Raw genomic sequence first — 26401 nt, 5'->3', positions numbered from 1 at the left:
AGTTTTGACGCAACATTTGGTGAAATTTCCAGGGACTCCTGTGGTCAGCCTCACGGTTTCACTCTGTCACTTTCTAATGCAGTATTTTTGGGAGTCTTTTAAATTAAGAGCCACCACTTAAAAATAAGTTTTATAATATGCAGTTTCAGGTTAATTCTTTACCTTTGTGTCTCAGGCAGTGGCTCCCCACCTGTGAGTTGTCAGAAAGGTTCACGCAGTTTTCCAGGGTGGCCTTTGCATTTACTGGAACTATGAAGAGCTCATTCCTGCTTCGGAGGCGATTGACACACAGTGCGCGTGAGGCCGTGCGTGGCTTATCGTCTTCTGCAGGCTTAGAGGTCACTTTCTGTTCTTCCCCAAGCCTGCTGCACTGTGCCGAGTGTTCACTGCGGGCGACGGTCACGCTGTCTGGCACAGGCCACCGAGGCCACAGGGCAGGTTCCACGTAGCGGAGCCTACAGAATGGCAGAGCCCGGCCTCCTCGCCGCCCTTCATGGGGAGCAGAAAGCGCAAGCCTGTGATCAGAGCTGTGCTAGCCCAGAAAGCCTCTGAACAGGTTGAATTGAGGAATCTGCTCCTACCAACTGCCCATGTTTATGATGTGTTTGAGTTTTTGTGATTTTTCTTGCACTGAAGCTACTGGACTGGCTCTGAGTCACCGTCATGGGTCTTCATGTTGCCCCGACGGGAAACGGCGGGGGTGGAGGGCTGCACACAGGCTTGTGGCCCTGATAATGAAGGGCTTGTTGCCTCTTGGGACAGCGAGTTCAAACTCTTTGTAATTGTCAGCACAAAGAGTGACCCGCTGAGGACACGGCTGTAATACAGGGTGGCATGGTTGATTGTCATAGCTGATATCAGGTACCTGCCTCTAAAATGACGGTACCCGTAGTGTGGCTCCAGGAGGACAGCTCCTGCCAAACACACGTGCTCCTGGGCCCCTGCAGACAAGGTTGTGTTGCCAGCCAGGCCTGCAGCTGTGAGTGTAGAGGATTCTACAGGGTACCGACTGCCTCCCTCGTTTGCTTGTGGGGACCAGGCCTCCGTCCCTCCCGGTCCCCAGTGCGGCTTCTCCCAGGATTCTCCCAGCCCCGTAGACACCTCCGTCTTCACAGCTTCCGTAGTTTTCTTGTGGGTGCCCCAGGTGGGCGCCTGGGCAGGGTTCGTGTGTTAGTCGAGTTCTCTCTAGCCAACCCTGGCTCGAGGCTCAGCAGGTCCCTTCAAAAGAGTCAGCCAGCTGTGTGCCTGCATGTTCAGGATACTTGTCAGGGGCCTTCCTCAGAGCAAGACCGACGCTCACCTCATCCTTGGGACTTTGGAGCCCGCCTTGGAGAGACTCTTGCCAGTCCAAAGGGGCCGTCCGGGTCCCGCAGGCTGGTGGGAGTGACTTCTGAGCCACTCGAGACCCCACTTTGTGTTCCTACACCCCACAAAGCCACTTAAAGTGCCATGTTCTGGTGCCATGTGCCTCTCCAGTGTGCCACACAAGCCCGGACGGGGATCTGAGCGGGCGCTGCCTTCCTCAGGCTATGCTTGAGTTTTGGGGCAACTGGAGCACTCGTGGCTGTGATGATCGCCACTGTCTGGGCTCCCCTAGAAGGTCTCACCCGCAGCCTGAGGGCCACGTCGGCAGCCACCGAGGAGCCGCCAGGTGCGGCGTTGGTCCCACTCAGTTCTTTTCGACTTTGGTGACAGAGGAGACACCAAAACTTCAGCTGGTAGCCCCAGGCCTTCTCTGCTTGGGGCCCTGGGACTGAGATAGCACAGATCCTGCCATCCACGTGCTGGGGGCCCCGCCGTGCGGCTCCCTCCTCTGATCAGGGGCCACGCCCTTGGGCTGGGCAGCTCCGGGTTCTCGCACTCAGGGGCCCAGGGAGGGTCCTGGATGCAGAGAGAAGGAGAAGGGTGGCGGTTTGAGCCCAACTGTGTTGGCTTCATCTTCTGCCTCCTGTCCTGTATTTACATTTGCAAAGTTTTCCAGATGAAAACTCAGAAGGGATTTTTAATGACTGGAATCTGTGAATTCCATGGAAGCCAAGTGTGTCCACCTCTTTCACCCACCTCATTTCTCCCCGTTGGGGCTGATTTTGGCAGCGTTCATAGGGGCATGGACGCAAGGGGTGGTGGCCAGCCCTCAGCCCTGTGTCCCTCTCCTCCCCTCAGCGCCACAGCATTTCGGTGTCATCCCCTTCCCTGCGTGCGTCCTCATGAAAACCAAGTGCGGCTGGAGGGAGATGCCTGCGCCCACTCCCGTGACCTTCCCGACCAGCCTGGCTGCAGCGGCCTCTCAGCAGGCATCTTTCTGGTGCTGCCTCTGTGCCCCTCCCATCACCTGACGCTCGTGCTCCTGAATCTTCACGCGTGTACTCTGTGCATCCACCTCACGGGCTCCCTGGGAACAGAGACAGTGTCTCATGCCGGTCAGAATGCTCTTCTCTGTCTACTGAATAGTCCAACACAGAATCATTCCTCTGTGATTATTTATGCTTTGTTATGTAGAACTGGAATAAAGAAAAAGTGAATTTGGACATTACAGCCATCAGGTTGAAGCTAGGTAATGGCATTAGGGAATTAAATGAGAGCATTTGAGCTTCTTGAGTTCTAATTCCACATCTTCGTATCCCCGTCACCCCATACCCAGTGTCTAACACAGCTCTTGGTCTAGAAGTTTCTTGATAAATGCTTACTGAATTGAACTGGACTGAGCTTAACATTCCCACCCAGAGTTAGAAGCCAGTCCCTGAGCAAATTGCATTTAGAACATGAGTTTGATGTTACTGCGGTAAAGGGTATCCTACACGTCATAATTCCTAGTCAATATCGGGTATTTAGTCAAATAGTGTCAAGTAGAGAGAGGCATTGGCCCATCTGGCAAAAGGGTAAGGCATGGTGCTTTAGGTCCAGGTCCCCAATATCAACTATGAAAAAAAACGTTGTCATCTCCAATTGCAGCCCTGTCCTCAGCTGGTCACTGTTTACGCTAACAATTATAAACAGCTTGAACTTGCTGTCCTGAGAAGCAACACATCCTCCATTCTCTCTGCAGTGCAGCTGCCTTGGTGGATGGAACATGCCCCTCCTCCCTCCCTCCCCCTCCTCTCTCCTTCCCCCCTCCTCTCTCCTTCCCCCCTCCTCTCTCCTTCCCCCCTCCTCTCTCCCTCTCTTCCCCCCCTCTCCCTCTCTCCCCCCTCCTCTCTCCCTCTCTCCCCCCTCCTCTCTCCCTCTCTCCCTCCTCGTCTCTCCCTCCCTCCCTCCTCCTCTCTCCCTCTCTCCCCCCTCTTGTCTCCCTCCCTCTCCCCTCCTCTCTCCCTCCCTCCCCCCTCCTTCTTCCTGTCTTCTCTCACCTTTCTCCTCCCACCTTCTCTCCTGGGCTAGGGGCAGAAGAAAAGAGACCTCCGGAATCTTCTGCTTCATCCAAGCAGCTTGGGGGCAGCACCAAGTGCTACAATTTGGCTGCCCCAGCAGGTGTCTCAGGGCAGCCTTTCTAATGGGAATCCTGGAATCATGTCTTTCCTTAATGTGTCCTAAAGGCTGGAGGACATGAAGTGAAACAATGCTCCATGCTCAGTCCTGTGATTTTGTGTATTTATTGGAATTAATTTGAAATTAAAATAAATAATACCCAAGGTAGAGCATGAAAAAAAAAAGAAAAAACAGGCTATGGTGTTTGAAAAACAAACAAAACCGTTTGGTTTGTTGGTTTGTTGGTTTGTTCTTAGACCTTCACAGGCTCCTAGGTCACACGTTTCAGTTTCTCAGCGAGTGATATTCTCGTGTCGGCCTCTTGTTTGATGATGTCAGCCACAGCAGAAAGAAGCACTCCGTAGGCCCCGTGCTCAGCACATTGGCGTGAGCTTCTGCCGTCTTCTGTTCATGCTCATCACAGCTCTGTGCAGTGGGCGTCCTCCTGATCCATATGGGAGAATGGAGGATGGAGGCGGAAGGGTGAGTGATGGCAGGATCACATGAGGGGTCTCTCCCGAGGTAGGGAGGGGAACGGGCCCAGGACCTCGGTGCCCATCCCGTCCTTCCTCCTCCTCCTCTGCCTCTCTGTGACTGTTTGACTCAGGCTGCAGGGACAGACAAGAGTATGTGCAGAGCGTGTGTGCACCCCTGGGGGTGTGTGCTCATATTGGCAGAGAGGGATGTGAGCGTGTACAGAGCGTGTGTGCACACCTTGGGGATGTGTGCTGGCGTTGGCAGGGACAGATGTGAGTGCATACTGAATGTGTGCTGGCATTGGTAGGACAGATGTGTACAGAGCGTGTGTGCACACCTTGGGGGTGTGTGCTGTTGGCATGGACAGACGTAAGCGTGTACAGAGCGTGTGTGCACCCCGGGGGTGTGTGCTGGTGATGGCGGGGACAGATGTGTACAGAGCATGTGTGCACACCTGGGGGTGTGTGCTGGTGTTGGTATGGGCAGACGTGAGCGTGTACAGGGCGTGTGTGCACACCTAGGGGTGTGTGCTTATGTTGTTTTGTAAGCGGCAAATACGTGGCCCGTTGCCTCAGGCGGCCCTGCGCTCGTGTCGAGTCCGTCAGTGGCCCTCGGGTTGGGGTCTCCATCTCCCCAGACAGCACTCGAATGGCTTGAGGTTTCAGATTCTTCCTTTCCGGGTACTTGGGCCTCCTCAGGACCAAACATCAGAACCAGCCAACTGCAAACTACAAGAACGTTCAAATGCATCTTCAGTAGGAAAAACAAAAGCAATTGGAATAATTTTCCAACATGACCCCGTGGGTAAGCGGTTAGATACTCCAGCCAACAGATTGAGTCACTTTAAAATTCACACCAATTAAAATAGTTGTGAGAGTTACAGAGCTTTACCGCTAAACCTTGAAATAATTGAAGCGTTCTGCTCCACTTGCTTACAAACGGTTTGAGGATAACTTTCAGTCCAAAGCAGCAACCTTCTAAATCCAGCTTAGATGCGAGGCTCCCACTGACACAGGAAGAGACAGTGGCCCTTGATTATTCTCCTGTGTTCAGATACTTTGTCATTTTTTTTTGTATTCTGATCATCACTTCTGCTTTTCCAATTCAAACTAAAGGGAGTTTAGTTCTGTTTTGGAGAAGCTGTGGTTAGTGGTTTCTTTTCATGGTTTACTTAATCTCTTAAGTCTGGCACTTACATTTACCCAAATGGACTTTTCTTTAGTACGACGGTGCCGTAGCCCAGGGCTTCTCCCTCCATATCTGCTCCCCAGGAGGCCCCCTAGGAATGGGCGCTGGAGATCCAGCCCCTCTCCGTGTGCCCTTTTCTTTGAGTCCAATGTAGGTTTGGCTCAGAGAAGAAAACAGGCCTCCGGGTTAGGTGCCTCTGACTGCTTGCTTGTGAAATGTTTAATGAGAAGGCGTCTTCCAAACTAATTTTACACATTAATAGTTGTAGCTTAAAGTGTCACTGCAGTCATAAGAACAAGAAACACTCCCATAAAGTAGATAGGCAGAAAAAAGCCATAAAAGTTTAATAAAGCGCAAATAAAATGGTGTTGTAAGAATGTACAATGGGAAATGTTCTCAGTCCAGCCAGATCGGCTGTGGCGTCCTCCTGTAAATACATTCAGCCATGTGTGGCCCTGATCACAATCACTACTGTGAATTGTGATCCAGAATGTTCTTGGGGGCCGACACCTGGACTGTGCCAGCAGCTGAGTCTCATTGGAGGTCACGGCGGTGATGTGCTTAGTGCGGCCATCTGGGCTGAGGGGTGGTCACCCGTGCACTCACCACGTGCAGCCGTTATTCTTGTGATGGAGTTGCACAGGGCCCGGCTTGTCCACCTTGGCTACTTAAAGTACCGGGAACCCAACCGCTGGTGAGTGCGTCCTGACATGGGAGCTGTCTTTTTTATCCAGGGCCCTCTGGTACTGCAGACCCTGAGTCCACGGGGAGGCACCGGAGGGCTCTACTGGGACATGGAGGTCCCCGAGCAGGTGGTCACTCATTGTGAAGTGGTCCATGGCCTGTGAGGTTATTCCCGGGGTCTGTGTGAGCGAGGTTAACCAGTTCACAGCTGGGCACTTACCCCTTACACAGGTGACACTAGTTAAAGTGGAATCTCTATTAGCTCGCACGGGCGTGTGTGAGGAGCTGGGAGGGTGCGGAGGCTTGGCCCTAGCACTGGAGCCCGGGCTCCTGACATTCTGCGTCTTCCTGCTGAGGGGCCGTCAGGGCTGCTGTGGGTCCTGAAGACAGTAGGTGCCATATGGACCAGGGGATGCGGAAGCCTCTAGAGGCTGCGGGAGGCGAGGAGACGGTCGCTTCCCCAGAGCCAGCCCTGTCGACACCTCGACGTTAGCTGGTGGGACCTGTTTTGGACTCCAGCTTTCAGAAATGGGAGAAAATAAGTCAGTGTTCAGGGCGCTAACTTTGGGGTGATTTAGTGGAGAAATAGAAAACCAGCCCACGAAGGTGCACGCATTGAAATGTTCTCTGTCCAGGTGTTCACAGTGGCGTGAGGGGGATGGCATCAGGGTTCGGGGAACTGTGCAGCTTTACTGAAGGAAGGGGGCTCGCCATGCCTTTCCTCATGTAACTGAAGGTATGTATGCCTGCCACACCGCCCAGGAGACAGGGACTAGAAATCTGACTTTATTTCTTATGGGAACCAAGGTCAGAACACGGTGAGGGCCGAGATGAGCTTCCTACAGCCTGACCTGGGAAGAGGAATCGCAAGTAGTTTGTGGTTTTCTACACAGACCTGTCCTTTCAGGTTTTGTTAAGTTCTGGAAAAAGGGAGAAGCCAGGCACACCTCGGCGAGGGACAGTGTTTCTGGAGGTGGTGCGGCTTCAGCCTTAATGTGGCCGTGTGGTTGGGAGCCTCAGAAACTGCCCTCCAAGAGCACTCATCTGTTCCTTATTGCACTAATACCTCATTTACAGAAATTACATAGCAATGCGGGAGGCCTCTGGTCTGGATGGGTTTGTGTGGACCGAGGTCACGGGGTGTTGTCCCAAGTGCTTATCCTGATCTGGCAGAGGCTCTGTTCCCAAATAATTATTCCACAGTTTCAGAGCCTATATCTGAGTGATAGTCTTTTAACTTTGTTGCATAAAAGTAAACAAAGTATGTCTTGAGGGTCTAAAAATTCATGTAGTAATCATGGCTGTAAACTCATACATGGGGCTTTTGGGATGGAGTGAAAACACCGTCACCTGGCGTGGACGCTGCGTGGTATTTTTAGCGTGGTGGCCTGCTCGTGCCTTGAACTCTATCTGCAGTGTGAGCAACAGCTGTGTATTTGAGAAATGTGGGCAGGTCAGCTTGCTCCTCCAGGGGCCTGCGGGCGTCCGGGTGAGGGGCCTGGGATGCGGCCATGTCAGTGGGAAGGAGCTTGGTTGTGTCAGCAGATATGTCTGCCTCTACAGGCCTACAGGCCAACCAGAACCCAGTTTTCCTTTGGCCATCTAATGCCAGAAAAAAATCTGTTTCTTAGAGACTTTCATAATTTATATTAATGAACCGTTTGACCATACATAAAATGTTATAAATGTATGAGGCTTTACAACTTGGCAGATGTGTAACTCACATGTTATGATTGAATCCAACTGTTGAAGATATTTGTTTCACTGGAAGGTTTTTAGCATTTTATGTGCAAACCAAATGCCAGTAGCATTTTGAAAGAGTATTTTGGAATTTTAAACACAGAGTGGGACAGTGCTGGGTCTCTGGGATGCTGGTGAGGTGGACGTGACCTCAAGCTCTTGGAGCTTGCAAGCAGGATTCCTAAAGTGTCACCCTCCAGTGAAACAAATATCTTCAACAGTTGGATTCAATCATAACATGTGAGTTACACATCTGCCAAGTTGTAAAGCCTCATACATTTATAACATTTTATGTATGGTCAAACGGTTCATTAATATAAATTATGAAAGTCTCTAAGAAACAGATTTTTTTCTGGCATTAGATGGCCAAAGGAAAACTGGGTTCTGGTTGGCCTGTAGGCCTGTAGTGCTGGAAGTCAAAGTGGACTTCTGTAAATGAGGTATTAGTGCAATAAGGAACCGATGAGTGCCCTTGGAGGGCAGTTTCTGAGCCTCCCAGACACCGCCGGAGGAAGTGGGGGAGGGGGGCAGTAACCCACCAGAACCTGGACGGTGGAGCCGGGTTTGCTGGTGGCCCTGGTCATTACGTGCAATAAGGAACAGGTGAGCGCCCTTGAGGGCGGTTTCTCCTTGCTTCGGAACTGCAAGTGGAAGATGCCTCAAAGTGGGGGGAGGTTGGTGGTGGTTGGTTATCCAGTGGGGCCGGATTTGCTGGTGGCCGCTGCGTGGCAGGTCACTGGGTGGAGCGATAGGTGAGTGGAGTGGGAATAGAGGATGCACCCTCCACAGCTACTGCTGGGAGTTGGCTCTGGTAGCAGAGGGGGCATAGAGGGATTCCCACCAAGGGCAACACAGCTGGGGTCCCACGTGTGCTGGACGCTGACGTGTGGCTATGTGATCTCAGTCTCCACAGCCATCCTGGGAAGGGGGTTCAGTTACCTTCCCATCTCACATTTGAGAAATCTCGGGCTCACATCACAGCTGGGTGGGTTGGAACTAATGTCTCAGGCAGGACGTTGGCCCCAGAGCCCAGCTCTTACCACCCCCCCCCCCGCCCTTTTCAGTCCACCAAGCTTTTAGAGAGGGGTGTGTGGTGGTGGGGGGCGGCTGAGAAACCAACACAGTAGAAGGGGGGAAGGAAATAAACCAGGCAGGAGACACAGGCAGTACTTGGGAGGTCTACCCGGGGTCTGGGTGTGGGGGGCACCTCTGGGCCTGTGAATCCCGTTCTGTGCTCCCGGCTTACCCAACCTTGGCCCTCAGCCACATGCTGTGCGTTTTAGGTGAAATCTCAGTCCCTCGCATGGTGCGAGCATCTTTTCTCCCTGGCTTTGCTTCTCCTTAAATCACAGAGTCTCAGTGGGGATGGCGGGGTGGTTGGTGGTCCATGGAATTTGCCCTCCACTTTCCCATCCTTGTCCTGTCCTGTCTGGCCTGTTACCTGAATCGGTGTCTCTTCAGAGCCTGCAAATGAGTGGAGGCCACAGCAGCCCCTCGCTGACCGGCCTCTCAAACTTTTTTATTCATCAGAATTGTGTTAAATGCTGATTCCTAGGCACCCCATTAGACTCTCTATGCCTGCCTGGCATGGGTACTTTGGGGACGGTACAGAGGGTTGCTGGGCTGTTCCAGGAGGGAATTTGCATTTGTAGAATGTCCCCTGTGGTCTTTCCACCACTCTACTTTCCACGCACACGTGGCATTAAACCTGGAAGACCTCTGGGTGCTGTGCTGGTGAGGAAGTCCCGGCTGGACGAGGGGCTGCTGGGGCTCGGACTTGATTCCTGGGCTGGGGGCTGTGGGCTTATTCTCTTCAGTGGGCCTGCTTATGGGATGCCCTGAGTTCTGCTGTGCACTCAGGGGATGGTGCAGAGACAGGCTCAGGAAACACAGACCATGGATTTAAAAATTCCTACTGGAAAATCTTTTATGAGCAAAGAAATTTGCATCTAACTGAAGACAATCATTGCTTGAATAATTGGTTTGTTTACAAAATTGGTCCTATGAACAGATTAAAGTTTTCATTCATGCCTTGTCTATAACGTAAATAGGAGCTGTTACCGCAACCTAAATTAGCCTTAAATTTTGTATCAGATTGCAGTCCAGATTACAAACGGCTGCTTGATAATCTAATTGATAAAACGGAGGAATTTAGTGCCTGGAACCCAGCGTGAAGAGAACAGAATTGCTTTGGCTTCTCAAAAGCGTGTGACTGAGGGGTGACCTGGGGTGAAGAGAAGTGGCTGGAGTCATTATACTCAAGGAGATGATCTGCCAGAGCGCCTCTCAGCTGTCTTCTGGATAAAACAAAAGGGCGAAAAATGGAAAAATTCAGCACTGAGTTCGTCTATGCCCTGAGCTTCTCATATGGTCATTAATGTGACCGGGCTGTATCTGTGAAGCCTCCATACAGGCACAAAGGAATTAGGCTACCTCTGGCGTCTGGACCGCGTGTCATTTCCTAAAGCCCTTTTGGGTGAAATGACAATCGCAATGTCTGTTCGGAGAAGTGTAATCTCACGTATGAGATACAGATTTTAAATGATGTAGATTTTAAACACCAAAGTCAGGAAGCTTGGTGGGAGTGGCTGTCTTCCAAGTGGTTTTCTGTGCTGCCATGGATGAGGCGTGGATGTGTTTGTTGGTGAGATCCACTGGTGAAAGGGCTAAGCAAACCCTGCAGCTGGGGCGGTGTGAAGCTACATCTCTTCCGGCATCCCAAGTAAATACATTTTGTAAATCTTGTGAATTTGACCCTGACCCTAACCCTGAGTGTTGAAGTCTGGTGCAGTGTCTTGAGCCCTCTTCTGCATTGAGGGTGAGTGACTCTAAATGAGCGATTCCTCAGTGATGAAAGTTCAAATTTGGCTTCCCTGAGGAAGCCAGACCTCAGTCACCCGTATCTCCATTGTAAGCACTGTGGCCTCTAGGCGGGTGGCTGGAAGTTTCCAGGCCCGCCTTGGAGACACAGCCGTGCAGTGCTTGATGATTTGATAACATCGGCCACCTTCTGTCTAATCACGGTACAAATGATTCTCCTACAAGGAAACGGATCTGGTTTCTTCCCTGATCGTTGGAAGAAGCAGCCCACCTAGGAACTGCACCGTCCTCTGCACTTTCACAGCGAAGCCTGTGTCTGTCTCCCAGGAGTGTCATGTGTTGTGGGAATCACGGGAATTGCCTCTTTAATTCTTCCTGCTTTTGAGGGCTCGGGCAGCTCTGCCTGTTTCACCCGGGACAAGCAGCGTGTGGTCTCTGGCTGCTGTGGGACTAGGGCTTGTGTTTCACCTGGGACGAGCAGCGGGTGGTCTCTGGCTGCTGTGGGACTAGGGCTTGGGGTGCATCATCACATCCGGTGACCTGTCCAGGTGGGCATCATTGTCTTTTGCCTGTTGGCTGAGGCAGCTGTGATGCCATGGGGGTCATGCTTGTGTCAGGGCCAACCCAGTTCTTCCTGTGCACACCTCTCCTGCTGGAGTGCCTTTCCTTATGATGACGTGCTGAATTAGGGCGGAGAATGCAGAGAGGCTCTGGGCTTCTCCTTCCCATTCTTATTCCCTGGAGCTGTGATGCCCGACAAGGGAGCCCATAGCCAGAGGCTCCTTTAAATTGAATTAGAATAAAGATTTGATTACATAGCCAAACACATTTGAAAAGAACTTCACAGATTAAATTCCGGATTCAGCCCTTCAGGCCCAGTGGCCACGTTTCGGGGCTCAGCAGCTGTAGGTGGCTGTTATCTTTCTGTGTTGGCTGAGCAGATTGGGACGTTTCCGGTTCAGCTGGCAGTTCTCTTGAATGGCTCTGCCTGTGGTGGGGGCACCTTGGCTGGAGAGCCTCGTGGGGATCCTTTAGGCCTCTGGCTACAGCCAGGCTGCACGGTTCCTGTGCCCCGGGTCCTCTGAGGCCCAGATGGATCCCACCACAGAGCCAGCACTGCTAGACTTGGGTACTGTGTGCAGACAGCAGAGGGGCACGTCTGGGCCTTGCAGGGGCTACGGTGACTGGCCTCCTTGGCCAGGATCCCGTCTCCAAATTTTCAGAGGAAATGCATCCACCGTCCACACCGTGCACCAGAGGAAAACTGCAGGCTTCTCTGTGGATGGTGAATTGAGATCATGCAGAGTGACTAGGTTTGGGCTCCTGACCAGCGTGAAACTTGATACCTTTAGGTGGAACCTGACATGCCTCCATATGTACATGGCAAAGAGAATGCAGCGTTGTCAGCTTGAATCCAGATGTGCTCCTGTTTTGAGGTGGAAGGTTCTGGGAGTATTGGCCGTTGGTGATTGTCCTGCCATGGAGGACTTTGAATGCAGGCACTGGTTTAGGATAACCCTGGTTTCCTGGTCCTGTATGTGGGCATCGCTGAGTCTCCCGGGCTGGAGGAAAGCAGGGCAGATGGGAGGGTGACAAGAGGTCAGGTGTTTCCAGCTCTGGGGAGTGATGCCATCAGACGGCTGAGATCAGGTGGCCAGGGAACAAAGCAGGGGTGCATGCAAATGTCATGTTTCCTGGGGTATGGGGAGGACCTGTTGAACTCTATTCCTGGGCAACAGTTCTTCCATTCTCAGGAATCTGTGCCATTGTAATTGAGTAGCAAATTCTAGAATTGCTCTAATTACTTACTGTTAAGTCCCCATCCCAATTACCATGAATTAGCAACAGTGATAAGAGTTTGCCTGGTCAAGCCTTGCTAAGAAAAACCAGTGGAACTAGTTTTAGTTGCCTCGAGTTCCCTCCAAATCGGATTCCTTAGCGGCTTATGTCCCCACAGCTGCTGCAGTTCTTCCTGGGCCTGGCAGGCACATTCCAGACATTCACATCTCAGCTCAGATGCAGGCGTGCATATTATAGAAAATCGCACTGCGCTGTGATTGGCTTGAGCTGACGTTCTCTAGGTGAGAGGCGGAGGCCGAGGACCTGTGAGGGACTGAGTGTCCTCTCATTGACTTGGAGCAGGTGCACATCTGTTCTTCAAAAGTTCTAATGGGATGAAATTAGAAATATGAATTTTTAAAATTCACGTGTTACTAACTCTGTTCAGTGATTTCCTCTGAAATGAGAGACTATTTGCAGACGAGGCATTCAGACTGCAGCTCTCCTTAGAACTGTCCTAGACCTCGATGCCGTCCTTTGGTCTCTTCCTGGGTGTGGGGTCCTCTGCTTGAAGCAAAACCACGTGGTCTGTGCATCACTACTGCAACCAGCTCAACGTACACACCCACTGGGAGGGGGGCCGGATCACTTAACATTTTAAATGCATTTAACATTAAACCAGCAAGTCAGCCAGTGCTTTCTGTAACCAAGCTGCCTGGCTCATGGGAACCTGACACTTGACTTTTCGGAAGAGAATACTTGCTTCTGTGGAGTGTCAATATTTGTCTCATTTCTTGAGACTCTGCTCAAAGTGATGAACGTGTGTAAATTAGGACCTTTTTGTGTAAATTGGGCCACAGAGCTCTCTAAGCACGGTCAGGGGAGTAAACAGCTGTGAAAGATGCCGCCTGATGTGAGCCGTGACCAGGCACTTTGGAACCTGGGATCCCATCTCCAGCCTTTCAAAGGACGTAGAGGAATTGGCCTGATGTGAGCCCTGGCCGGGCACTTTGGAACCTGGAATCCCATCTCCAGTCCTTCAAAGGACAGAGAGGAATATAAAATGCAGATGGGAGAGTTCATATTTTGGGCATCTCTGTTCTTTTGAAATCAAAGTGCAAGGAAAAAGTTTTGCCTTGAGGTCTTACCCCATACTTGTTTTTCTCCTGAGGTTTTAACATTTTCTTAACGGCTTTTTTCTCCCCCGATCCTTGGGAAACTTCTATCTTCATATCTTCTTAAAAGATATGGTTAAATTCAACACTGAAATTTAAAAACATGCATTCATATTATTTTTCTTTAAACTGATGTATCTGATGTTGGTGAAGAACTCACTGGGCGTATTGGTGTATTTTCATTTTTTTGAGACAGTCTTGTGTTGCCCAGGCTGGAATGCAGTGGCGCGATCTTGGCTCACTGCAGCCTCACCTCCTGGTTCACGCCATTCTCCTGCCTCAGCCTCCTGAGTAGCTGGGATTATAAGTGCCTGCCACCATGGCTGGTTCATTTTTGTATTAGTAGAGATGGGGTTTCAACATGTTGGCCAGGCTGGTCTTGAACTCCTGACCTCATTTGATTAGCTCACCTTGGCCTCCCAAAGTGCTAGGATTACAGGCATGAGCCACCACACTCGGCCTGGGATATTCTTGATTGTAACTGTAATAGATCCCTTTAATAAAAACAAAACAGAACACCACCACCACCAACAACAACAAAAAAACAGCTGTCTGAAAAGTCCCAAAATTAAAGAGCTCACTTGGACAGGGATTTGGACACCAGTTGAATGGCCCAGCACAAACCATAGTTACATGGGCCACTCGGCCTGTTAGATCCTTAGGGTATTTGAAGTCATGTGGATATTTGCATTTCTGCTTCTGGATATCGTGTCAGTATGAATTCGGCTAGTGTTTGAGGGCCAGGCTCAGATCCGGGAAAGCAAGAGCCCCTGCCCTCACGGCACTTCTCTTCCGTGTGTGTGTTAGGAAAATAGAAAGCATAAGATATTTTTTTCAATGAGCTGGGAAGATGGAAAAATAAGCTTAAGATGTTTACTTGTTCAGAAGAAGGGAGGTGCAAGGAATACTCAGCTTTGCTGCTGCTGAAGGAGGCCCCTGGCGGAGGATGTTTCAGAGGTAGGGTTTGTCTGAGAAAGGTGGTAAGAGGCAAATAGGATGCCCCATCTGGTTTGCCAGAGATGGGGAAAGTCCGTATCCCCAAAACAGCCTCAGCATTCTGGCAAAGGCTTTGGAAAACCAGCTAGTGTGTGGGACCTTGTTGGCTCCTGGGGAGAAAGAAAACACTGCTGGTCCTGAGGACTGTACTGTTCTTCCACTGCTATAAAGAATTACCTGAGGCTGGGTAATAAGGAAAAAAAAGGTTTAATCGGCATACAGTTCTGTGGGCTGTACAGGTTTCTACATCTGGGGAAACTTAGAGTGGAAGGTGAAGGGGAGGTGGGCATGTCTTCACATGGCTGGAAGGGGAGAGAGAGTGAAGGGGAAGGTGCCATGCACCTCCAAACAACCAGATCTCAGAACTACCATGAGGACAGCACTTGGGGGATTGTGCTAAACCATTAGAAACCACCCCCATGAGTCACTCCCACCAGGGCTCACTTCCAACAAAGGGTTAGAGTTCAGCATGAGATTTGGGTGGGGACACACAGCCACATCATGTCAGGCTTCCCATTCTTCTCCTGCACATGCTTCGCAAATGGTTCTGTCATTGGTTTTTGTTTTTGTTGATACATAATATGTGTACATGTTTTCAGAGTGCATGTGATATCTTGATTCATCCCTGTATTGATGAAATCTGTGTACTTGGGATGTCTTTCACTTTAAATATTTTCTTTTCCTTATGCTGGTAATGTTCAAGTTATTCTCTCCTAGCTGTTTTGAAATACACAGTAGATGACCCACTGCCATCCCCCTGCTGATTTATCAATAGTAGGGCTTGTGCTCCCATTAGGCTGTGTGTTTGTGCCCGTTACGAGCCTCTGCCCATCCTGCTTATGAGTGGGCTCTGCTGGGCCCTGTTGACCACCTACTCTTGGCCTCCATGAGATCTGCTCTCAGCTCCTGCTTATGAGTGAGAACATGCTCCATTTCTTTGCTTGGCTCATTTGCTTAACGTATATCCTCCAGCTCCATCCATCCTGTCGCAGATGACAGGGATCTCAGCTGTGTGGTGGAGTATTGCTCCTGTGTATGTTCGGGTCACGTTCCCTTCATCCCCTGTTGACGGACACTCAGGTGATTCCAGACCTTGGCTGCTGTGGATGGTACTGCATTGAAGCTGAGAGCAGTCACTGGCTTTATACTTGGGGGACGTGAGCCACTTTGATGTTCTCAAGCAGCCATTCCCCAAAGTCCTCCGTGGAATGCCGCATTCCTTTGTGCCCATGGCTTCCACTAGGATGAAGAGCTGGGAAGGGGCTTTGAGTGAACCCTTGGGTTTCTGTCTTTAATTGGTACCCAGCTGCACTGACCAAGTGGGGGTCCCAGTGACCCTGGACACTACCTCACATAAGGTCCAAAGATGCAGTTAGGTTCTTTTTTTAACTTTTTTTTAAAAAAAAACCCTTTTGACCTGGTTAAGCTATAGCATTATCAGTTAGTGTTTTTCATATTGGAAAGGTGTATATTTTATTTTCTAAGAAGGAAAGAAATCCTGTTAAATACTCTAACCACAGATTAAATCATGTCAAGGAAAGAGGTACTATTTTGGGGGAAAATTATCCCTTCATGTCAATGATCAAGGAGATGACTTAGATTGTTTAATTGAGTTAATTATGAAATCTTAAGTGGTTTTGAGAAGATGAGCTGTGGATACTGCAAGACATGAGACTGATGCTGATTTAATGTTAGTCAGCCCTGACAGAATGTGGCTAATATTTAAAGCTTGCTCCAGTATTGCCTGATAGATTGTAAGTTAATGTAAAGATCTGTTTGATGCTTTTATTTTACAAAATATTATTAAGAAAAAGTTTGACAGCCAAGGAACCACCTTCAACCAATTTCTTCCTAATTTCTATCACTAGAAAAATTTGTCCTGTTAATTCCAAAATTTACTTTTGGAAAGTTCCTGTAAGGAGAGCAGAGGTATTGGTGGTTGAATGGTGACTTGAATTTAGGTGAAGATCGTTAAATATTTCATAGTCATGTTTGTCTTGGTGGTTTTAGCAATTTTATATTAAATTTAGAACTGTGAGTCAAACCAAATGTGTTCTTTCGCTTTTGTGATACTCCTTTGTATGACTATACTGGTAAAGAATGATAAAATGTGTATCGGGTATTTTTTCTGTGTAGATATTAGGATTTTGAGGGGAACAAATTAATCATTCTTCTAATAGACATTGTGCTGTGTGTTGGGTCTTTTGTATATTAGTTGAATCACTCTAATGAGGACCACTTGAAAGTCTGTTTCTATACAAGATCTTTTATATGCTGACTTGTGTTATGCAAAATCCTTCATCCTCAAAGAAGACTAAGCAATGGGTTGGAGGAGAGGTTTAATCCCCCATTAGGTCTATTCCAAATGCCCAGAATTGAATGCAAGTACGAATTATGTTTTTGAAGTGGTGTGTGTGTGTGTGTGTGTGTGTGTGTGTGTGTGGTGGACTCCTTTTTAGGTCATGAGAGGGAGTTAAAGCAAAGATCAGATTTGCTGATAAACATTTGTGCATATGCTAGTGGAGAAGTCATATGTCTTGACTGCACCTGCGTACTCTGATTTTGGTTTTGTTAGTGTCCGTAGCTACAAGCCTCACCCACCTCTGGGACTCACCCTGAGGGGCTGTGGTGAGGGTTATTACAGAGTCGTGTGTCTTAGCGAATGGCACAAACGGTCTTGTGGGCCTACTTTGGCTTTGTTTGAATCTGTAGATTGTTAAACTAAGTTTAACATTTTGAGGATTATAAATTGTGATTCTTGTCTAAGAAGAGGTTTCTGTTGTCTCTGAAGACAGGAGCCACAATACAGATGGTCCCTGGCTCACAATGGTTACGTTTGTGATTTTTTTTCCCAACCTTGTGATGGTGTGAACTAGTCACACTCAGTGCATTGTTCGGCCCGAGATGGGCTGCCTCTGAATGAACCCATTGTAAGTTGAAACTATTATGTCAAATGCACTTTCTATTTAGGATATTTTCAGCTTACGCTGGGTTTATTGGAACAGTTTCATCCCATGGTAAGTCAGGGAGCATATATGCTCATAAAAGTAGAGAGGATCTCATAGATACCATGAGATATAATGTCTCTGATGTTATAGAGATACGATGAAAACAATCAAGTGGGACTTGGAAGCCTTGGAGGGACTCACAAGGGTGGCTCTTGGAATGCAAATGTGAGCGCCTCTGGCTTCTGGATGTGACATCTGTGCCTTCTGCTTAGCCCAGTGGGTTATTGGCTGCTCCCGAGGGCAGAGAGGTCCAGCGTTCCTCTGTTTAGGTGTTTGAGCTGCCTTAAGAGGCTAGGTCAATTCTCACTGGTGTCTTCAGGGCTTTAGGTCTTCTGAACAAGCAGGAGGAAGGACGACTTTGTAGAGCTTTGGAAATCTCAACGGACTTCAGGACCATCCCCCTTGGTAGGAGAGAGCCCCACTGGAGGCGAGCAGGGTGCCATGCGTGCCTGTGCTGGGCCCAGACGTGTACAGACGTTGTGAGGGCCACAGGACACAGATCGGTCTTGGTGCACAACTGGTGTCAATGGCCACGCAGCATTTCTGCCAGGTACATGAGTGCGGGGACTTGGGTTTTGGGGTGTGCGTCCTGGTTGCCTAGTTGCTTGGAAGACCCCTATTCAGACCCCAGCCTGAGTCACCGTGACAGGCCTCCCGCTTCACACGCCACACGGAAGCCGTGGCGTCGGTCACTGACGCCCACCAGCTGTCAGATGTGCGTGTGTATCTTCCCTGGTCTGGTGATGGGTCTTGTTTTGAGGTTATAGTAAACGTTCAGAGAGGTTTTGGATTTTTTATGTTGTTTGCAAGGAGGCAGCAGGGAGTGCTTGAGCAGTGAGATCCCCTTCCCAACCAATGCAATTTCAGATCACAGCAGGTAATTAGGGCAGCGGAGCTGTGGGATCACCTACCCAACCAATGAGAATTCAGATCACAGCAGGTAATTAGGGCAGCGGGGTGGGTGGCAGAACACTGAACTGTGGCTGTTTCTGGTGTCTTGCCCCGCGGACAGAGTGTGCTGGGGCCTCCGTGGTCCTCTGTGGGGTGGGTGGAGCACATGAGCTGGGTGCTGCTGGGCTGTGGCTGGCTCCCCAGTCCGAGCTTTATGCAGGACTCGTTCTTAAGACAACTTGGAACCCAGAAAGCAGCATGAGGAGAACGGGTTTGTGCGTTTCTGGATCCTTGGTGCTTCCCAGTCTCAGACGCTGTGCAGGCTCTGAGGGGTCTCGCCGGGAAAACTTGAACAGTCGGCCCCCGCGGTGGAGTGGGGCTGCAGCGGGTCTTGCAGAAACTGGAAGTGGGGGTGAGTGTCTCGCAATCGGGACCTTTCAAATGGGCCCAGCAGGCTGCATGTGTGGAAATGGTGCCACCTAACGCAGGGCTGTGGCCAGCATGGCCTGAAAGGCTACAGCAGGCTCTGTTTCTGCTGTCTTGAGAGAGTCGCTGCACGGTTTTCCTTGGTCTTTGTCTATTTGGAGGACGCTTCCCCCTTTCTTGGGCTTACACAAGCCTTCTGAGCTGCGTTGTTGAGTATGACAAAGCCCTGAGAAGGCATTTTTATCGCATAATTATGTTCTCCTGGTGGCTGGATAAATGACCTGCAAATGTGGGTGACTCAGTAGCTCTGAGGGTGCTCAATATCCAAGACAGGTGGGAAGAAAATGTTCAGGCAGGTGTCAGAGAATCTGTTCTCTACTTCACACTGGGGCCCTGGTTTGCTGACAGTCTTCACACTCGATCCAAAATGGGGATAATGAAGTCTCACGGATTCGGCGTCAGCTGAGAGCTGCCTCCAGCGCAGTCTTCTGTGAGTAACAGTTTATAGGTTTGGTGCAAAGGGCGGGCGTTAGTTGATCTTATTTGTGGTGGTGCTTATGGTGGCTTTTCGGTAAGGAATTTAGACTTTATTAGCTTTGGCAAGGGAATCCTGAGTGATAAATTGGAAGAATGCTTCAGGAAACTCTGGAACCTGCAGTGAGTTTGGAATCTGTATGAAATTGAGGTTTGGATTCTCACGATTTCCTAATGCTACCCCGAAACCCAGTAGTTGAGACAGTCGTAGAGCTTCAGTTGTGCTGCCCCGGTTCCCCATTTTAAAAGGAACACGTTGCTTTCATCTAGAATGTTCTGAGCTCTGAGTGCTGCCAGCGGAGTTTCCAGCTCTCTGCATCAGAGGGGAAGCCAGGACTGCGCTCACGGTGTCGCGGCAGCTGGGAGCTGAACCTGGACCTCAGGCACGTGTGATGCTGGCCATTTTCTGTAAACTCCAAGGGTGCAGTGGTCTCCTTGGCACTTTACAGTCTTCTGAAGCTTTTGATGTGTCTGTACTTTATAGATTTTTCAGAAGTAGACGGCCTTTTCCCACACCCTTGGGCCGAGTTTTGTCAGAGGCTGGTGTGTTGGAAGCACTACACCCACATTCTGACAGGGAAGACTCTGGTGTCCAACTGAGGTCAGAGTGGAAATTTGTTTTTCCTTCCCTCCAGTCTGGTCCAGCTGCTCCCTGCTTGGCCAGAAGAAAATCATTCTTATCCAAGTCGTAGGCAAACCCCCGAAGTCAAACATTTGTCTTTTTTCTTTAATATATCCATTTAGTTTTTATGGGATGATAGATGGCGAAGTGTTTTTTAGGGGAAAATTAATTTCTTTAATTACAGAGAACTTTTTGGACAAAAACTGTAATCAAGAAGCTATTTTGTAATAAGATCTAGTTAAACACTACAGTTGAAAGCTCCTTATATTTGATCTTAAACTTGGGTCTGGTATGCATGTCCACACGCTCATGCTCATGACGCCAGGCTCAGCTGTGAACTACAGGCACGGTACACACTTTCTGGTTGCTTTTTTGAAAGTCTTACTGCTTGGCCTCTCTGACTCAAATGTTGAGTTAGGTTGATTCTGTTCAGAATGTTCATCCCTCCATCTAGGGTCCAGTCATCTTTCAGGGAGGAACCATCTTCCTCATCTTTGTCCCCTACAGTATTGTATATTTAATAGTTAAATATTTATAGGTTACATGGGTGACTGATCTGTTCATTAGGAGGAAAACAATGCCAATTTTTACATCATTATAATGGACTTGTTAAATGATTGTTAGTATAATGAAGTTTCCATGGCAAAAGAGGCTTTGCAGATGTGACTGTAACGGACAGTGAGATGGGGGAGGACCCTGGGTTGTCCAGGTGGGGTCTAGCGTCCTCACATGTGCATTGATGAGAGGGAGTACGAGGGTCTGCCTCAGAGGAGGAGACCTGAGGATAAGATAGAGGCCAGAGGGCTGTGGGGCTGAGGGCGGGGGTGGGGTAGGGGCCGGAGGGGCATGGGCCAAGGGTGGGGCAGGGGCTGGAGGGGTGCAGGGCTGAGGCCGGGGCAGTGGTCAGAGGGGTGTGGGGCTGTGAGCCAAGCTGCATGGTGGCCTCTATGAATTGGGAGACTCCAGGCAGGAACACAACCTACTGACCCCTTGACTTCAGCCCTGGGACTCCTGACTTCCAGGGCTGAGAGGAGGTTTGCATTTGTGGTAATTTGTTGCAGCAGCCATAGGAAGTTAATGCATTGTATCTGTTCTTCACCTCCAAACCTTTGAAAAGTAACCCTGTTGTATCAGCCTTTTGTGTGCCCTAAATTCTAATGAGATGGTTTGTAGGAAATAACGGACACAAACGGTGGCAGAACACAAAGTTGGACAGAAGCAGTGTCTTCTGTGGTTCTGTAGTTTGGGTCTGTGAAGTTAGATTTCGGTCAGAGAGTGTGTGGTCTTGTTCAGCGTATACCTGGAGTACTTGTTCAGAGCTCCTGGGGGAGTGGTCTTTAACACTGTTAGCATTAAAACTTCAAGCACATCAGGGCCAGAGTTCCTGAGTCAGTGTTAGGTGACCTTTGAATAAGAGTTGGCATGTAGAATCTGCCCACTTTACTAGCATGAAGCAGCAATTTTTTTTTTTTTTTTTTTTTTTTTAGATCGATCTCGTTCTGTCACCCAGACTGGAGTACAGTGGCTTGGCCTCGGCTCATTGCAACCTCCACCGCCTGTACTCAATTGATTCTCCTGCTTCAACCTCCAAATTGCATGATTTATTTTCCTGTTTTACATACTTAGTATGTGACAACTCTGCAAACTTTATCAATACAAATGACATGCCAGAACTTATGAGAATCCAGCATTTTCCCATGCAAATTAGTAGTGATATGGAATTCCTGGGCTGGTTTGGTTTTATAAGACGTAGGGGCGGATTCTTTGCCTAATTTCTGTGGAACTAACAATTGTTAATCACCCAGCAATCTTACCTCCCCTAACAGCTCAGGTGAGGGGGTTACCCCCGCTGTCATGATGAGAGGCAGGAGACTGAGGCTTAGATGAGCAGGTGACACATTACTGTCTAGTCCCACCTACCCCGTAGTTTCCTGCCATGGCTCAGCTATCTTCCTACGAGAAAGGACAGACACCCTGGTGCTGGGTAGAATTCCTTGTGAACCCCTTTGCATCCTCCAGGGAGTTCTTGCTTTACGGTGGTGGCTCATGGGGAGGCCTCTGGCCCACTGAGAAAGTGACTCATGTTGTAACATTACTGTCTCTCTGTCCGGCTGCTGTCGATTGGGTGATTTGTAAACAGACATTTATTGCTCACAGCTCTGGAGGCTGGAAAGTCCAAGGTCAAGGCAGTCCAAGGTCAAGGCACCTACACATCTGGTGTCCCAGGGCCTGTGGCATACAGACGGCAGCATCTCACAGGTTCTTGCGTGTCAGCAGGCATCTCGTTGGGACTCACATGGTGGAGGAGCAAGAGGGCACCTCCACCTCCCAACAAGGACACCAACCCCAGACCTGAGAGCAGGACCTCCCAAAGGTCCCACCTCTTAATGTATCCCATCGGAGATGGTTTCAGCATGAGGTTTTGGGGACATTCAGGCCAAAGCCATTACTCTGCCACGGTGTTAGAGCTGCATGGCATCATTACTGCAGCAGAGCCACAGCCTTCTCATGTGCATTTGCTGCAGGAGGAAGACGCAGGAGCCTGTGCAAGTTGGGGTTCAGTGCAAGAAGCCGAGACCCTCTGGGAATCTTAGCAGGAGGAACTTAAGGCTTTGAGAACTGACACCTTAGGACTGTAGTTTTCTTCAGACTGTAAAAACCTTGGTGTGTGATAATACTGAACATTTCCTGAGCCCTGTGATCCTGTAAAACAGTGGTGGTTAAGACATTCCCCCTCCCCACAACTGCGCCCCCACTTTTACTGCAAGAAGCCCCTTCCTATGTGGCTTAGGCTGACTTGCAGATGACCATTTACCGAGGACAAGGCCAGACACAGGCCTTCAAACCCCCCATCTCTGCCTTATAAGTGATTAGCTAAACTGCCTGTTCGCACTAATCAATCACCTTCCACCTTGAAATGGTTCTTCGTGGTGCAGTTGCGCCTGGGGGGTGGACTTGTCTTTGACTGTTGCCTTCCACAGAGGACGGTTAGGGTGGGCAGGAAAGAATTCTCTGCTACAGGTCTGCATTCCAGGCTGTTTCCAGAAGTGGGAATTCTTGTGCCCTGGAGTCTGGGAATGGATTTCTAGTGTCCCAGCTTCAGGTGGAGTTGAACTTGAGTGAGGCAACCCACCACACCCATCTGGAGCCAGGAACTAGAGCCATTTTTAAAGTGGCAGTTTCTCCATAAGGTTACCCAAAAAATGCGCTCAGCACGTTTCTTTCTTTCTCATATGCATTTGGCCATCTAAAACGGGAATGGTGGCTTTTTCAAGTATGGATGTAGTTTTTTTTGTTTGTTTTTGTTTTTGAGACGGAGTCTTGCTCTGTCGCCCAGGCTGGAGTGCAGTGGCCGGATCTCAGCTCACTGCAAGCTCCGCCTCCCGGGTTTACGACATTCTCCTGCCTCAGCCTCCCGAGTAGCTGGGATTACAGGCACCCGCCACCTCGCCCGGCTAGTTTTTTTTTTTTTTTTTTTGTATTTTTTTTAGTAGAGACGGGGTTTCACCGTGTTAGCCAGGATGGTCTCGATCTCCTGACCTCGTGATGCGCCCGTCTCGGCCTCCCAAAGTGCTGGGATTACAGGCTTGAGCCACCGCGCCCGGCCGTATGTAGTTTTAAATTTTGAGTATTGTAAACCTTAATGTAGCTTCTTAAAATGTTTGCCTGATTATCTGGAGATTTACTAAACCTTTGGAGTGGTAACAATGAGTTGATCTATATGACTTTGCTTTCTATGATGCAATGAAAGTACTCTAATGAAAACCTCTGCAGTTGAGTCAGCAGGCGATTGGCCAAAACAAATTCTGCTTTTTGGGTTTCTTTAACCAAACAAGGGAGTAGAGTGTAGGCTGAAGTGGCAAATTCATTTCAGAGCACGCCAGAGCCCTCAGTGATTGAGCAGCCTTCTCAGGTGAACGTGTAATGTGCCGTGAGTCTTGGCAAGCCTGGCTACTGATGTGTGCACGCGACACCACAGAGCCACACCTAGGAAGATGTGGTTTCTGTAACAAGCTTTGGAAAACCAAAGTTCAACTTAAATATCCAACTTTGTTATGGAAAAAGCTTAGATCAGATGGCCAAAGACCTGATTGTTTCATGGTTGAGACATGGTTATAAAATTGCCCTTACTTGGTGCCAATCAGTGTTGGTCCACAGTGATACTCCTCCAACCTCACTGAATAGTTTGGAGACTGATATGAGACTGTGAAAATCTCCTTAAGGTGAAAAGGGCTCTGGGGCACCCGGGAATATCCGCACACCCGTGGCCGTTCCCCTATAAGGTGGAAAGGACGGCTGGGTCACGCGGGAGCATCCGCACACCCGTGGCCGTCCTCTTTAAGATGTAAAGGGCTGCTGGGGTGCCCTGCAATATCTGCACACCCGCGGCCATTGTGGCTGTCCCACTTTCTGCTCAGTCACCTCTGTGTTCCCGCATTCAGGCTTTGGGACACTCATGAACAGCTCGTCCCCTGGGCTGGTGAGGAAGGAGTGGGAGGTTGTTCTGAGGCTCTGTCACTGTCTGCCCTGTCATGAGCTGGGGAAGGCAGTGGCAGTGACCCTGGAGGAGTCTGGTCAGTGAGGGCTCCGGCAGGAAATGCTGAGGCTGGAGGTGGCTCTGCCAGTCATAACCAAATGTCTTCCCTCTTATTTCCATGATTCCTTCTAGTTCTGCACCTTGCACTGCAGAGTCTCTGTGTGTCTATAAATATACATGAGTTACGATACAGGTGTCTCTTTCCCCTCTGTCTGGGGCTGGGCCCAGGGAGTGAAGTGCAAGACCCCCTTACTGCTGGATGCCCACCAGCACGAGGCACTGCCTGCCCTGCTAACTAATGCCTCCAGCGGGGAGGCGGCGGTAGCACTGCCCCCATGGTTCATCCTTGGTGCATGGAGGAAAGTGTGTTCATGATTAAAACACAGCCCATCCTCTCAAAAGCAGGGTGACAACCACATTTACTTCTGGAATCTTAAAAAAGGGCCCGTCTCTTTGAGAGAAGAACGTAGCATGTATGTGTGTACCTCCTTTGTTTTTTTTGAGACAGTTTCCCTCTGTCACCCAGGCTGGAGTGCGGTGGTGTGATCTCACTGCAAGCTCCGCCTCCCAGGTTCATGCAATTCTCCAACCTCAGCCTCCAGCGTAGCTGGGACTACAGGCACCCGCCACCATGCCTGGCTAATTGTTTGTATTTTTAGTAGAGACGGGGTTTCACCGTGTTAGCCAGGATGGTCTCGGTTTCCTGACCTCGTGATCTGCCCACCTCGGCCTCCCAAAGTGCTGGGATTATAGGTGTGAGCCACCACGCCGGGCCGTATGTGAGTACCTCTTTACAAGTCTTGCCCGACCTTTGCATTTAAAAATTATTGAAAAACTTAAGGATGTAACTGACAAGAACTTTATAGGTTTCTCCAAGTAAAAATTTGGAAAAGTTAAGTGAACCCATAGTGTATTTTATTTCTATGAGTCCCACACTTGGATTTTTAAATGTGGGCAAAACATCTGTATGTTCTTCAGCCTGATTTCCGTGGAATCGTGAATGAAACGTGCTGAAGTTGCCATGCAGATTTTGTTATGTGGCGGTGACAAGTGGGGCTGGTCATTAAACAACTGGAGGGATCCCTGTCCTTTCTGTGCTCCCGTTGGACACTAGGCACCTGCTTGGGTGTTTTCTGTGTGTGTGGACAAGATGAGGACAGAATTTCCAGATTCACACGGTGGTATCTTCTCCCTTTTCTGTTAAAACGTGTCTTCTGCTGCTTCTACATAGACCAAGTGTTTCTTTCTCTTGCCTGTCTACATAAACGCTGTTTAACAAAAACCGTATTGCAGACATGTGAAGCTGAATTCCACATGATCAAGCAGATAGAGATGACTGAGTATACTGTTTTGTGGAAGGAAGGTTTAAAATGATTTTTAGCTTTTTCCCTGAAATAGGGAATAATTTTAACTTTTTCCCTGAGATAGGGAATAATGAAATGGGAAAATAATTAAATTTTCCCATTTAATTGTTAGATTATATTTAATTCATGTATTGCAAGGGAAAAAGGAACTAGATCACCCCATGTACCCAAATGAAAATTTAAAGGGTATGGGCGAGTTCATTTGAACTCCTTTAATTTGTTTTTGTTTGTTTGTTTTTAACAGTCTCACTCTGTTTCTCAGGCTGGGTGCAGTAGTACAATGACAGCTCATTGCAACCCCAACCTTCTAGGCTCAAGTGATTCTCCTGCCTCAGCCACCCCAACTGCTGGGATTTACAGGCGTTAACCACCACACACAGCTTATCACCTCTTGGAGACTAGCTTTGAGTTTGGGCATTCACTGAACTACATTTTGGTTAATTCTCAAAGTTTGTCACTGTTTATCTTTAATTTGCTAAAAATCTACATGTATTGTAAAATGCGTTATATGTCCTTAGCATTCATGGATTCCCTGTTATTGGGGCAGAGACGCAGAAGAGCAGAAGGCGTTCGGACATCATCAGGGTTGCAGTTGAGTGCTTGCCCCAAACACACTGGAGCTCTGGGCTCTGTGGCCCCACGGGGGTCCTCTGTCCACTGAGGGGGCCGGGTTACCTGGAAGGTCCCTCCAGCCTCTG

The 26401-nt window shown here is 49.3% G+C and overlaps 1 long non-coding RNA gene across 3 annotated transcripts in view; it reads left to right on the top strand.

Annotated features, from left to right (window-relative positions):
• The window catches only part of LOC135970070 (uncharacterized), a 122239-nt gene that overhangs the window by 47353 nt on the left and 48485 nt on the right, over positions 1 to 26401 (top strand). For 2 of the 3 annotated variants that reach the window (XR_010585512.2, XR_012433185.1), the window contains exon 1: positions 17545 to 17879. The exons of the other annotated variant lie outside the window; for it this stretch is intronic. This is a non-coding gene — a long non-coding RNA (uncharacterized lncRNA). Of the gene's footprint in view, positions 1 to 17544; positions 17880 to 26401 lie in introns of those variants that run through there. 3 annotated transcript variants of the gene reach the window in all.

This window comes from Macaca fascicularis, chromosome 3 (genome assembly GCF_037993035.2).
Source record: "Macaca fascicularis isolate 582-1 chromosome 3, T2T-MFA8v1.1".
Lineage (NCBI taxonomy): Eukaryota > Metazoa > Chordata > Mammalia > Primates > Cercopithecidae > Macaca > Macaca fascicularis.
The sequence above is the reverse complement of the archived record's forward strand: the minus strand, read 5'-3'. Positions and strand labels throughout refer to the sequence as shown.